The following is a 15,912-nucleotide window of genomic DNA, read 5'->3' on the forward strand; positions in this document are numbered from 1 at the left end:
ACATTAAAAAAAAGGAAGACATTTAGATTAAAGGTATAAAGAAAAGAAAAAAAAGAGAAAAAGAAGAAAAAAAGATGAGAATACGTTCTGCATCCCCTTATACTAGATCGATTTCAGAATAATACAGCTATTCTGCCATCAAGGGTGCCGCGTCCTTGTTGAGCCATTTAAATATTGGTGCCCATACAGCAATCCCTTTCTTCTTCGCTCTGAATCCCCTTCGCTTATATACTGCGCTCTCCCACCGGTATGTAGCTAGTAGTTTCCCCAGCCAAACATGTATAGACGGGGGTTCTTTGTCGAGCCATGCACTGGCTAAACATAGCCTGAACACCGCCATAGCAGTAAATAACAAAATCTGATTTGGTTCTGCCATTTCCTGTTTAATTACCCCCAAGACTATTACTTGCGGTGTAACCTCTAACTCAAATCCTAGTATATTTCTCAAGTAATTACCCAGCGTAACTACCAAGGGATCAAGTTTAGGACAAGTGGCAAACATGTGCACTCTATCGGTGGCTAAAAAACCACAGCGAGAACAGTGTATTCCCGACGTCCCGCCCCATCTAAAAATCCGTGCTGGGGTAATATATAGGTTATGCCAGGTTTTAAAACACTGCACTTGAAGATTGGACGAGATAAATGCTGTCTTGCTAAACCGAAGTGACACCTCACATTCCTCGGTGTCTGCTTGAAGCGATTCCTGCCAACGAGTTATATGTTTGTTTATATCATCATCCATTTCATTATTAAGTAATTTATAAATTGTGGATAAGGTTGGAGAAGCACCAAGCAGTGATTCCAAAAGGGGAACTTTGCTGCAAATGGCTAACTTTTTGATTAAGAAATCCCTCAGTTATAAATATTTAAAACAATTATTGTTCCCTATCTCAAATCTCTCCTTAATAATATCAAAAGAATATACCTTCTTATCTTCCATTAAATCCCCAATAAGTCTAACACCTTTATCGACCCATACTTTCATATAACCATCATGAAATATAGGTGGGAGCAAATCAATATTATCTAAGGGGGAGTATCTATGGATTCTACCGATATCCAGTTTTTTCCGAGCTGCAGTCCACACCCTAAACGCTCCGATCAGTACCTTAAATTTGACTCTCTTAAAGTAAGCAAAATCAATATGTCGCATAAAATAGCCATGGGGTTTGGTCCCAAATATTAGCTCATATATGGAGACATTGGCTGTTTCTCTTATTGTCCCGCTATGTCTTCCCAGTAACACAGACATCTGCTGAAGTGCCGAAGCCCAATAATACAATTGGCAATTAGGAACTAACCAGCCTCCACGATCTCTAGACAATGTCATATATTTCAATGCCCTTCGAGGGCATTGCCCGGCCCACAAGAATTTAGTGATCATTTGATTCAGCAACAAAAACCAGGATTTATTTATCTCCACGGGAATGGCTCTAAAAAAGTATAAGACTTTGGGTAAAAACAACATTTTGATCACATTGCACCTGCCTAGTAGTGTCAAATGAAGATTATTCATCCTGTCAAACTCTATCTTAGATTTCTGAATCAGAGGTTCCAGATTAATATTAACAATTTCATCTACGTTAGCGCTGATTTTAACCCCTAAATACCTAGCATTTCTGACTACTCTGGCATCTTCCAAATCAACTTTATCATTCTTGACTATTAGCGTCTTACTTTCGTTAAGATGATACCCTGAGATTTTGCCAAATAAAGTTGCTTCCTTTTCTATTTCTATAAGAGCCTCTCTCGGGTTTGGTGTTATAATTGCCAAATCGTCCGCGTAATCTAAGATCTTGGTGCCCCCTCCGATAGTATATAAAGCTTCAATCATATGGTTCTCCTCTATTTTCTTTATTAAGGGGTCGATATAAACCGCAAACAATAGAGGGGAACAGGGGCACCCTTGTCGCGTGCCGCGCCGAATTTGAATTATTTCAGGCGTAGAACCCATCATGGCAATTCTAGCAACAGGTTCATGATACATGCTGCTGATTGCCCTAATAAATCCATTTCCCAGACCCTTTTTTTTCCATAATTGCCCATAAAAAAGGCCAGGAGACCCTATCAAAGGCTTTTTCTGTGTCTAAAAGTATAAGAGCCATAGGGTCTCCTGTAACCTTAGAAGAATCGAATAGGGCAATAGTACGCCGAATATGGTCTATCGTTCCTCTCCCAGGGACAAAACCATGTTGATACGGAGAGACTACTTTCTGAATCACTGAGGCGAGTCTATTAGCTAACAGCTTCGAATACATTTTTGTGTCACTATTAACCAACGTTATAGGGCAATATGATCCTAGTTCATTTAAAGGTTTATCTTTCTTTGGAAATACGACAATATTGGCGGATTTCCATGATTCCGGAGCCATCTCCCTTAATTGTGCATTTAGAAAAAGCTCAGATATAATACTTAACAGCTGTGTTTTAAACTTTTTATAAAACTCCCCTGGGATCAAATCCGTACCTACTGCTTTACCGGACGGTATAGAATCAATTGCCTTTATTAACTCATCAATAGAGATTGGTGCTTCTAGTCTTCTTCTCTCCTCTAGGGAAATCTTCTCTGTATTTAGCCCAGCAAAATAATCTCTTAACTCTTGATCCCCTATCTGGATATCATCTGTGTACAAATTTTGATAACATTTTTGAAAAGCAGAGAGAATATCTCCAGGGTCCGAGACCATGCCCAACTGGGATCTTTGATTTCGCTGATCCGAGTTTGAATTGTTTTTTCCCACGTACGGACTGCTAGCATGTGTCCAACCCTTTCATTGCTTTCATACGCCCTGCTCCGCCAGGCCAGATATCTGCCAGCCGCCTTTTGAGTCGAAATATCTATAATAGCTGATCTAAAAGATATAATCCTAGACTGAGCTAACACCGGGTCGCCCCCACTAGATAGAGTCACACCCAGATCAACTTCTGCTCTTGCCAAGTCGTCATATAATGTCTGTAGCAGTTTTTTTTCCCTCCATTGTGTTTCCCACCCAAACTTAGATGTCTCTCCTCTGATGCCAGCCTTTAGGGTGTCCTAAACCATACAGATACTAGTACTTCCCAAGTTCTCCTCAATAAACCTAGGAATCCACTTCTCCATATGTGATAAATAATCTTCCTGGCTTAATAAAGCCCTATTAAGGGGCCGATTCTGATCCTGGAAAAACCGGGTACGAATCGTCGGATGGAGCGTTTTCTCCGTCCGACTCGTACCCGGGAAAAATACCTTACAAACATGCAAGTACGATTCGTACGGAAACACCATTTCCGTACGAATCGTAAAAGACACCGACCGGCTAAAATATACCCACAATTCCGATCCGGGACACCGCGTACGCGACATTCGGACGGAGGCAGGCAGCGTTTTACGGACCAGCAAGTACGATTCGTACCCACAGCACTTCGCACGGCAATATTTTTACGGGACCCAAAAAGTGCCGGAAAAGCTAAGTACGCCACGATGCACGGCGAAAAGGGGGCCCGGTACGCACCGTACCCCCATCCCTACACGTCCGCACCGTACCCCCAGTCCCCCCCATGTCTGCGCCGTACCCCCACCCCCGTAGGTACGGAGCGTACCCCCACCCCGTAGGTACGGAGCATACCCCCACCCCATAGGTACGGAGTGTACCCCCACACCCGTATGTACGGTGCGTACCCCCACCCCCGTATGTATGGTGCGTACCCCCAGTGCGGGGGTAGGGGTACGCACCGTACATACGGGGGTGGGTGTACGCACCGTACATACGGGGGTGGGGGTACGCACTGTACATATGGGGGTGGCGGTACACACAGTACATACAGGGGTGGGGGTACGTACCGTACATACGGGGTGGGGGTACACACCGTACATACGGGGTGGGGTGGGGGTACGGTGTGTACATGGAGGGCTGGGGGTACGGTGCGTACTTGGGGGGGTGGGCTGGGGGGGTGTTCGCGCGTATGCGGGCACATGTTTGGACGTCTCCATGGTTGCTATGGGAGTTCGCTCCGTACGGTGTTTTTTCCATACGGTTGTGCATTCGGACGGACGGGACGGAACGTACTTGCGCGCTCGGACTTCAGTTTCCCGATTCGTACGTAAAACTGTCCGGGGACGTGTCGGACACTTTTTCCGACCCGAGGACGTGTCGGGGAATTTTCCCCATGCGATTCGTATGGATTTTTTAACATACGAATCGTACTTGCCAGTTTGTACGGGACTTGTACTATTCGTACGTAAAAAAATCCGGATACGATTCGTACGGGGAATATTTTTAACGGATTGGAATCGGCACCTAAATGTCCATCGAGACAGTGGAGTTTTTATCTGAAAATTTACTTCTAACACCAACGGGTTGTGATCAGACATAACTCTGGGGAATTTTCTAACTCTACTTCCTTGTAAGAACTCCTGTGACGCAAAAAAATAATCCAACCGAGCATGTGTTCTATGTGGTGCAGAATAATACGTGAAGCCTGGATCATTGGCTTCTTGTTTAGCCCAAACATCTACTAACCCATGCAAAAGTTTTAATTGTAAAATAGCTCTATATACTTTTGGTTTACGACCATTATACACTGCATCGGAATGTTTGGAGATCTGACAAGTCATATTGATATTAAAATCCCCGCAGATTATAAGGGGTAGAGCCAGTCCTACAGTGCTGAATCATCAAGTACGGATCCGTAGACTGAACAAAGTGTAAAAGTAGTATTTTCCAAACAACATTGAATGATTATCCACCTACCCATTTTATCAACATAAGATCGTGGAAATCTGGCTAACCCTTTTCTCGCCAGTATGGCCACCCCTCTGGTCCTAGTATCCTGTGTAGTACAAGAAATCAGCTGATAGCCAGCCAGCTCCAAAAGCCCACTCCTGCTAGCTTCTATATGTGTCTCCTGCAGGCAAAGAATATCTGCCTGTAGAAATTGAATATCTAGACTGATTCTCTTTCTCTTTTGGGGATTATCCAAACCACAAATATTAATTGTTGCTATTCTTAGTTTCTTCATTAAAACATATTTTTACCCATCCGCAAAATTATCCAACCAAAACCAATACCAATGTGTATAGAAAAACCCTCTGTCCCCCTTCTGGACCCCCACCCCCCTTACCCCCTCCCCAACCCAAACAAAAAGGCAAAAAAGGTCCATGGACCCTTGTGATGCCTCCTGTGTCATGCTGTGCCCCTAGCCGCTCCCTGTCAAGAGAACATACTAAAAAGTCAAAACCGTATAGTAGAATCGGAAAAGCCCCCCCTAGAAAAGAGAGAAGAAAGAATAGAGAGAAGGAAAAAAACCCACTATTTCTGAGAAAGTTCATGCATACTCCTGGGCTTGTATCTCTGACATAAATACTCTGCTTGTGCCTTTAAACATAACCTTAAGTCTAGCAGGGTTCATTAAGAAGACCTCGCAGCCCAGTTTCTAGAAAGGGGTTATTAACTGCCGAAGTCTCCATCTCCTCCCTACGGTGGTATGGCAGAAATCAGGGCGAACAAAGAAGGAGTACCCTTCGGCTGACCGTCTCGCATCCGGTCTAGCCTTCTCAAAAATAGACTGACGTAGCAAAAAATTTCCAAAAAATATAAGTATGGCTCTGGGTTTCTCCTCCTGCCCAGCTCTCTTCTTCAACATCAGCGGAAATCGATGCACTCTTTGAATCTCCGCTTCCCAGTTCCACTGAGTCAGTTCGGGAAAAGCACTCTTAAAAAGTTTAAGGACAAATCCTCGAATATCATCCCCTTCTGCCTTTTCAGCGATCCCAAGTAAGCGGAGATTGTTACGGCGCTGCCGATTTTCAAAATCTTCAAGTTTCCAAATCACATCGGACATCCTGCTCTCATTTGACGCTATTTGTTGTCCTGTATTATCCGCCCCTGCCTCAAGTTGGACGATACGTTCCTCGAGCGCTGTGGTCCGTTCATTAATATCGGAGCATGTTTTATTAACCTTACGGATAGCTCCTTGGAGCTTCTTAGTAGCTAGATGGGCTCTCTTATGCTCGTGGCGAGCTTCTGTCTGCATTTGTTTTAACGTTGAATAAATTAACTCCATCGATGGAGGCAGTTTCAGGTTGATTTTTCTTTCTGGTTCCCCTGTTGTTTTAGGAGGATCTGACTGAAAACCAGTTTCTTCATCAGTTTCTATCCTAAAGTGAGTGGTGGAGTAATCCCACTTTAATTGACTGTTATCAGACTCTAAGGTTTTTTCCTTGTCACGGGTGCTCCGCCTTTTAGTGTGAATTGGTAGTCGCCTTTGGGTTTGAGGTTTTAAGGGAGGGCTACCGCTATCCACTCCAGAGAACTCATGATCAGAGCTTTTGCTCTCGCTATTATTAGTAAGTTCAGAGTCATCTGTCAGCGAAAAAAATGTATCACCCTCTGGAGTCCCTGAGTGTTTATGATCCATCTGGGAAGAGTCCATATTCTTTAACTTTGACTCCCGATAGCCGCGAGTGCCGGGTATATTAGAGATATCTCCTTGAGTTTCCGTATTAACAGCCCTTTCTTCCTCTTCTCCTGTGTTTATGTTCAAGGATTTAACATTCGGGTCACCCAAGCCTGGTTCTTTGTTTTCTATATTGATAGGTACTTTAGACATTATCACTGCCACTGGGACCGAAGAAGTTTTGTTTATAGTGAGAGCTTCCTTAATTGAATCCCCGCTTGTAGGTTCCGATACATCAGGAATATTTGCTGTCTTAGGTAAATTATTTTTATATTTGCCTTTGCTCAGAGACTTTTTCCCTGAATAGTCCTCCGTAGCGTGCTCTGCAAACATACCAGGAAGCGTCTGCTGCTGCTTCGGTCTAGTTGTTGTGTCGATAAGACACTGCTCCCCCGAAGGCGTCCTCGCGTTTGGCCCCTCCTCGCTCTGGCCGGCGGGGAGAGCAGTGTTCGGAACCTTCGGAGTAGCTTGCACACGTCGGGTCAAGGGAGCACCTTTCAGACTGCCGCCAGCCGCACCAAAGTCCTTCGGAGGGACCTTGATCCTTGGTGGCATGCTATCACCCCGTCTGAGAGTATCCAGGCTCCCCCGGCTCCTCCGGAGAGGCACCAAAGCCTGCGCAGTCCTCCAAGCCCAGCGAGAAAACACCAGCCTCACTCCGGCTGCAGAGAGGCAAGCTCGCCTCACCACACTGGCTGCAACTGCCAACAGAGTACTGGCCCCACGCACCGACTTCATCCGAGGCTGATCAGCTTCCCAGGAGCACTTCTCTTCCTTTTTCAATCGCTTACGGTAAGTTTTAACTTAGTTTTAAGCCGTGTTTTCTGAGGCTATTTCCTATCAAGTGAATGTCCGCTTTTTACCGGCAATATTCCAGCATTAATCCAGCGGCAGGGAGAGCGGCTTCGACAACATTCACACAGCCGCCATCTTGCCATGATACTGCATTTTCCATGGCCAACTTGGAATGTTTGTCTTAAGCTTTAAGAACATTAATTCCAAAATAACCTCTGTGTATTTGTGTACCTGCACGGCAGCCACCATGAAATGTTTTTTGATTGATTTAAAAAAAAAAAGATTTGAAAATGGCTTTTTGTACTATGTGTTCATGCAAAGCAGCAATCTGGGAAAAACAAGCATTGACAAAGCCAATAGTTGTCACAGGTGAGTCCTAATGGCTTTGCCAATACTTGTGTAATATTTAATGTTTACATTATTCAGAAAATTTGGCATATCCAATTTTCATACATAAGGCACCCAGCCTTCTTGGCTGCAGGACATGTGCAGGCATGACTTCGCTAATGTTTAAATGTAGTTTTTCTTATTACATGCTGATGCAGTGTTTTAAGTGGCAGTTAGTCAGGCTGCAATGGTAGGCCTTAACCTAGTCTTTTACAATCACACGTACATTGCAGCCCACATGTAACATTTAACTTTTTGTGCCCCTGGTGCATTTCCTTCCTCTTAATACTTAAAGAAATCAATCAATCAGTTCTGCAGTATCATCCATGGCCTAACAGTCAGGCAAGGTTCAAATAAGAGGTGTTCTATAGGCAGTGCCCTAATGTATACCAGTCATATTTTTTAAGGGCATCCCACAATTAGGATTTAGAACCCTCACCCACCTAGGTGGCAGCCTTCATCATCGGGTTCATCTCCACAGTGGGCGAATCACTGCAGTGCCTAGTGGCCCCTCACCTTGGAGGGGGGGCACTTTTAATTGGAGATCTTTTCACTGCCCCTGTTTGCAGTATGGGCATCGGTGGGTGATTATGTGTAATAGGTAAAGTATTAGTAAACTATAACATTGCCTCAGAAATCCCACATGCACTTGCATATTCTATTGTAACCTGTGTCAAGATAAAAAACTAATCAAAAGGGCTGATTGAAACTTAGTTGTTCGGTGTTCCCTCTAACCTGGACTGCACATTTCATGCTCTAGGGTGCCCAAACGGGTCTTGTGGCATTTCTTCAGAACCTTATCTATGTTCACCCAACCCTAAAGGGGTAAACTACTTGGCCTTGAGAAATCTTCTCTCCCACTTTAGCCAGATTTCATCAGGGTGTTGGTTGGTAAGAGTGAATAAGCAATAGAAATTCCTTTAAATCTTGTTTTTATCTTCTCACATTTGCTCTGCATTCAGAGGCAGAGGTCAAAAGTTAGCTTGTCTTCATACATTTACTTTTCTTTCTCTGACTGCAAAGTTATTGGATTTTGTAAGGTGAACTGTCTGACAATCATGCTGTGCAAAGTGTGTGAAATTAAAGGTTTTAAGATGTCTGGCTTTTTTTTATACCACATAATTTAAGTAGCTAATAAGTGAACCACATAAACATTTCAAAATATATTTCAGTGGTTATGAAAGCACATTTTGTAATTCTGTGTAGTGAAAAAAAGATTTTTATAGGATGAAAACAAATCTGAACACTTTACTTGGTGATATGCAAATGACAAATCTTTTTGCTGAAACACAATTTTCAAACATTCTTTATGCACTATTTAGTTTTATCAGAAAAACTGCATGTTAGTGGGAAAGTTTGGGGTCATTTCAATGGGAAATGTGCTGTTTGTAAATGACAGCGTTCTACCACATCATGCTTTAGTAATCTATTTATTAAAAGTGATATTTTAGGCAGGAATATTTCTCAGTTCATGTTTAAAAACTTAATTTTAATAAATATATTACTGATGACAATACTATTAGTGAAATAAGAGGCAAGTCGGTATTATGTGTACCCTGTATTAAATACACAAACTAGCTTTTTTGTACTTCAGAAAAGCTGAACTCACATATTTGAGGGTGCTATCATGTGGGATAAAGAAGAAAAAAGCAGCTGCATAAAATAAAATATTTGCCTAGGATCACCCAATTTGAGACTGGTTTATGGGTCAAGTACATTACAGTTAAGGTCGAGCATAATATTCACATTACTCGACCTGGGTGTCTAGTAAAATTTTTATGATTTTTCGAGCCCTGACTATGTTAAGATTGACATACTCTGCATGTGATCATCAACTTATTTATTTAAATTTCCCTTTTGGTCGTCTGTCGTATCCTACCCCCAACCCGGCTCTACCACTCTTACCTACACGGGCCGCACCTGAGTCTGTTGTGTGTGTTTGAACATTAGTCTGAGGGATTCCTACTGGCTGTTTCTCTGGATCTGCCACCGGTCTGCTGTTGTTGCCATTGTTGCCCTCTGCCTTTTTTGACTTGAAATTCATCAGCAACTCGCCGGACCCGCTTCGCGGGTCCCGCAGCGCACATTCCACCAGCGAGAGTTGCTGCTGAGAGAGGGGCTGTCTTGTGCTTTAAAACTTGGGGTGTGTTATTGCTGGCAGGGCTGCGAGTACATTAGCAGGGACTACATCACCCAGGAGTCCCTGCGAGCCCAATTTGTTTCACCTGGGCTGCTCTCCCTGCTGGACCCGCCCCCCCGCCCACAGAGTTAAAACTGGGATTCAGGACTTTGTTTGTTGGATTCCTACTGGCTGTTTCTCTGGACCTGCCACCGGTCTGCTGTTGTTGCCATTGTTGCCCTCTGCCTTTTTTGACTTGAAATTCATCAGCAACTTGCCGGACACGCTTCGCGGGTCCCACAGCGCACATTCCACCAGCGAGAGTTGCTGCTGAGAGAGGGGCTGTCTTGTGCTTTAAAACTTGGGGTGTGTTATTGCTGGCAGGGCTGCGAGTACGTTAGTAGGGACTACATCACCCAGGAGTCCCTGCGAGCCCAATTCGTTTCACCTGGGCTGCTCTCTCTGCTGGACCCGCCCCCCCGCCTATCACCCCTTTTGTTCAACTTAAGGAGGCCGCAGAGCCGCAGCGCGGGAGCGCGCGGGTGCGTGCCGGGAGAAGCCCGGGACAAGGGCGGGACCGTCTGTGGCCGTCCGGGGCTGGACAAGGCTGGGCTGGGCCACCCCTCTGATACCTGCTTTAGGAGGTGCACGGGTAGCAAGTATTGTGAGTGTATTGGATTGTTAGCTGAAGGATTCCTTCTCTAGGCGCAGTTAGTGGCTTAACTATCTTTGCTGAGGTCTCTATGCCAATGTCTACCCGATCTGGTAGGGGCTTGAGGGGGGTAGGCGGGGCGGGCGCTGGTTGTGTTTCTGGGATTATGGACCAATTTATTACCCGGGTTGTTACGGTTATCGAGAAAGAAATCGCCATGACGGAACGGCGTCTTTCTCGGGAACCTCTGACCGGTAAACGCTCATCGTTGGGCTCTCTGGCATTAGTTCTCTCCCCAGTACACCCAACTGACCCTCTAGTTAATGTTTCTCCTGTTCATGCATCTGATCCATTAGTTAATGTTTTACTAGACCCTGACCACCCACGGGTTGTTGCGATTAGGACTAGCCTGGACCGGCTAGAGAGTTTGTCTGCTGCGGTTTCGTTGGGAGGTGAGAGCGCCCTGCCAGAGCCACGGCCGATTGGGAAATCTGAGCCTTTGCTCCCTGTTGCTACCCCACCTCGTCAGGAGGATTCCACCGCCCCTTCTGTGCCCTTACCACTGGCAGTAAATGGCCAAGTTTTTAGCAAAAGGAAACGACTGGCTAGTCCACGTAAGGGCAGTTACTTAAAACCTTTTAAGAAACCCAGGAGAGTTGGAAGTAGGGTGGGTTGGTCCCATAAGGGCGCAGGGGTGGGTGTTGGTTATCCACAGGGGCTTAAAGGGGGAGCAGTTACTGGTGCTATTGTAGAGAAGACATGTGTGGATCTGATGTCCGATCCTCCTGAATCTGCCGACGGCCCCCCTACCGAGACCCCATTAATCACCCAGCTCGAAAAAATCATGAAATCATTGTTGATCCCTGTTCTAGAGAGAGTGAAGGGGCTAACAGAGCGACTGGACAGATTCGAGCAAGTCACTCTTGATAATTTTTTCTCCCTAAAATCTCTCATTAAACTCCACTCTAGAATTAGGGAGGATGTCTCAGTAGGGAATTTTGCTCCTCGAGAGTCACCTACTGCCCCAATAAGTCTAACTAACACATGTGGGGCAGTGCAGGGGTGGTCGAGGTAAATATCCCTGTGGTGCAAACTGTGGCCTCCTCTGGAGCCATCCCAAAGTTCGGGGCAACCACAGTGGGGGTACCGGCGCAATCTAACGCAGCACTGGGTAGCATTGTCTATCCAGTGACGATTGCGAGGTCTACGGGCCCAAGCACAAGCGGTACCGCTACGACTAAAAAATCTAGCGATAGTAATTGTACTGGTACAACTAATACCAAATCTGGCAAAATAACCCCAACTACCATCTTACAACCAAGAAATGCTCCAAGCATTTTTCCTGTCCCCAATGTCAACTTACCCCCAGACTGCCAGCCCTTTGTGACAGTACTTACTGGGGTTCCCGTGCTAAAGCCAGGTAAACATGAGTCATATGCCGAACTTAAGAATAAAACCCTATTCTGGCTAAAGGAAAACAGACCTAGCTCATTGGGTGGTCGGGTTATCCATGTGAGGAGGGTTAGCTGGTTAGGCACCCGGCCCTAATGGGGGACTGTATTATAGTTAATTTTGAAGACCCTAGGGTAGCCAGCTATGTTTGTAGTTTCAACAATAGTGAGGGCGGTATGGGCCCCAACACAGGAATTGGTACGCGTGATCTTAGTTTTTTAATCCCTATGTAGCTCCCGCCCGGCCTGCTAAAATCGCTAGTTGGGAGGGATGGATTGGCAGACAAACTCCTCAAAATCTCCCCCAATTCAGCCTGTTTCGTCAAAATCCATGCCCATTTCCCACTTGGTCCTGGCAGGATTGTTGACAAAATAGTTACCAACCTCCCATGAAGTCACCTGCTGTACTTGAGGAGGAGGAGAGCTGTGTTTTAGATTGTAAAGGGGTAGTTTTGGGGCCACCCTGTTATAACTTATCTTCTTTTGAGGGTAGTGCTGTGTCCCATATTGTGGAGTCAACAGGTTATTCAAATCCCGATGAGTCCGCCCTCGAAGCCCCCAACCAGCTGAAACCAGTAAGTGATGTACCAACTAACTCTGGATTTCAGGATAGTCTATCCGTGCAGAGGTTTTCCTCTGCGCAGGTTGCAGTTGATGATGAGGTCCTGAAGATTGTCAGCTGGAATATAGCGGGCATTTCTCGCAACCTGGACATACCGGAATGGAACTCTTTTATTGAGTCATTCGGGATATGCTTATTTCAGGAAATCTGGTGTCTGGAACCGCGATACAAGGTTGGTTACACCACCTATTTTGTACCTGCAACCCCTTCGTCCGCTGGGAGAGGTCGACCTTCAGGCGGTCTATTAATTTGGGTAAGCATCTTATTGGGGTATCAGATTAGGTGTATAGAAACTAAGTCCCCAGATTTGCAGAGACTAGTAGTCAGAGGGTCTTCTGGGGGGCGGACTTTAGAGATTTTTAATATCTATGTTAGATCCCCGAAAGGGGGCGTGCCCTCATTGACCCTACTGGGCTTAGAGGATGCACTCAGATCCTGTAGGTCAGCAACGTATATTATGATAGCAGGGGACTTTAACTGCACCTTTGAACCCCTAGCCGAGGATGACATATTAGGCTCTCAAGAAGAAGATGTTAGGAGAGGCATTCCACCCCTGTTAATACCACCCCTGTTAATACCACCTATTAAGAGCTGGACCCAAAGTGCTATCCATTTAAATGCCCTAACCCTGGAATATGGTGTGAGGGCAGTAAATGGACGGTCAAAGTCGGACTCCTGTGGGGCCCACACCTTCAATAGGGTAGGTCATTCATCTCGAATTGACTATATCCTGCTGAATTTCAAGCTCTGGGGGCATTTGTTGGATATGGCAGTCCTCCCTTCGTCTGACAGCGAATCATGGGATTTTACTGAGACGCTTATGGGAGGCAGGAGTGAGGGATACGGCTCTGCAGTGGTTCCACTCTTTTCTGCAGGACAGGCAACAAGCAGTATCTCTACCTCCTTTTCAATCTGCTTTCTCTCCGGTGGCGCACGGTGTCCCACAGGGCTCTGCTATCAGCCCAATACTTTTTAATGTCTACCTTAGGCCACTAATTCTTTTGATCAAAAGCTTCGGCATTAAAACCATCAACTACGCAGATGACACGCAGATGATTCTCTCTCTGGAAGGAGAAGACTCTATCTCCATAGAGACCTTTCACAACTGCCTGCGGGAGACCTCAAGATGGTTGAAGAACAATTCTCTCCAGTTTAATGCAGGGAAAACTGAGGTGCTTTTTAATAGTGGCTCGAGGATTCCCTGTTCGTTTCCTAGCAACTTCTGGCCCCCGGAAACAGCCTCTAATGTACAACCTGTAGACTGGGTCCGTAACTTGGGGGTCATGCTTGATCACAAGCTCAGCATGGAGACACATGTCCAGAAAACCTCTGCCTGCTGCTTTGCCATCCTGCGCTCGCTAAGGAAAGTTCTGCCCCTCTTGCCCACCCAGGCGCGCGCCCAAATAGTTAGATGTACCATCTTGAGCAGGTTGGACTACTGCAATGCCCTCCTGTTAGGGGCCCCGGAGTACCTATTAGACAGGCTCCAAAGAGTACAATCTGCGGCTGCAAAACTAGCCCTGGGGCTTCCGAGGAGATCCCATGGACTATCCGCCTTGGCACAACTGCACTGGCTCCCTCTTAGACAGAGAGTGCAATTTAAGGCCCTCTGTATTGTGTTTAGGGCCCTCCATGGCTCTGGCCCTGTCCCTCTTCAATCTAAATTTACGTGGTACGTCCCTACTAGACTTCTCCGATCTTCGGATGCCAAACTGGTGGTCATTCCCAGTTTCAAGAAGGTCAGATCCGGAGGCAGATCTTTTGAGGTCTCCGCCGCTAGACTCTGGAACACCCTTCCCAATGAGATCAGACACACTGATGAACTTTTGCCTTTTAGAAAAAAGGTAAAAACGTGGCTGTTCCCTGGCTAGCCTTTCGTCTTCTGTGGTCTTCTTTCTTCCTCAGACTCTGTCAGCGCCAGGATGCCTGTAATTGGCGACAGTTCGCGCTTTACAAGATCCCAAATAAATAAATAATCCGCTGTCTTTGTCACTGTCCCCAATGTGGATGGTTGGGGAGAAACTGCAAGCCCCCCAGGCGTGGAAGTCAACAAGCGATGTTTGTCCCTCGAATTGCGGCAGGCGCCTAAAATGGAAAAATGTAGCTTTCGATGAGGGCAAGATCGTGGCAATAAGATCAATCATGGCTAACGCCTTGTCCAGACTAGATTCCCTTGCGACGAATGTTCATGAGATTTCCACTCTGTTTAGCCATACTACCAAAGCATTAGGTGACCTCTTCACTGTGCGAAATCCAGGTTTTAGGGCCAACAAGATGGGGCGCCCTAAGGGTAACCCTGGTTGGTATTTTGCTCCCTGCAGAAGTGCGAAAAGGGACTTAATTAATGCAGTTAAACTTAAGGATACCAAATTGATTAGTACAGCCAGGAAGTTGTACAGTGGTGCTATTGGTAAGGCGAAGAAAGAGTGGGAAAATCAGTTCTGGTGTGATCTAAAACTGGCAAGTGCTGGGAGGGACTCGAAGGGTTTTTGGGATTTAATTAGAACCAGGGACAAACCCATAGATTCCCTTATAACATGCAATATCCCTGAGGCGTCATGGTTTGACCATTTTTCCAACCTTTATACTGTGGCTACGGGGGTTGGGGTAGATCCAGCTGAAACTTTTTCGGTTGATTTTTTCTGGCTGAGTGAGGACCTCCTGTTTACAGGGAAGGAAGTAGAGGTTGCGATTCCGTGACTTGTCCCAAATAAAGCTGTGGGGCCGGATGGGCTACCCGGGGATTTGATCCACATTAATATATTAGAATGGGGAAAGCTCATTGCATCATTACTTAATGCAAGTTTCTATGATGCACCTCTCCCAGACTCCTGGATGGGCGCTGAGGTCGTCCCGATTTTCAAAAAAGGGAGTCGGGACGACCCAGCTAATTATCGCCCTATAAGCCTACTGGATTCATCGCAAAAGTTGGCAGGAAAGGTGGTTTTAGGGAGGATGCTCCAGTGGGTAGAGGAGAATAGGATACTTTCTGATTTCCAGGCGGGCTTTAGGTCAGGTACTGGGACCATTGAGCAGTCATTCCGTCTGCTGTTGTTATACTGGAAGGTGGTTGTGCTGGGCAAAGGCAGTCTGTATCTTGCCTTTATAGATTTACGGACTGCCTTTGACCTAGTGCCCCGCAGCCGCCTATGGAGGGTGTTGTCAGATTTAGGTATGCCACCGTACTTATTATCTTTGATAATTAAGTTACATGCAGAAAACTTTGCACAGGGTCGGTGGGGCAATCAGGGCCAAAAAACCGCCCGAATAACTGTAAATAGAGGTGTCCGTCAGGGCTGTGTTTTAGCCCCCACTCTGTTTTCATTGTACGTCAATGGAGTGGTGGAGCATCTCTTACAAAATCCTTCAGATGCTCCATCCCTGGCGGGCAGGAGAATACCCACTCTATTATTTGCAGACGACACCCTCTTGATCTCCAAGACCCCAGTTG

The sequence above is a fragment of the Triturus cristatus genome, chromosome 2_2 (assembly GCF_964204655.1).
Source record: "Triturus cristatus chromosome 2_2, aTriCri1.1, whole genome shotgun sequence".
In the NCBI taxonomy this organism is placed as follows: domain Eukaryota; kingdom Metazoa; phylum Chordata; class Amphibia; order Caudata; family Salamandridae; genus Triturus; species Triturus cristatus.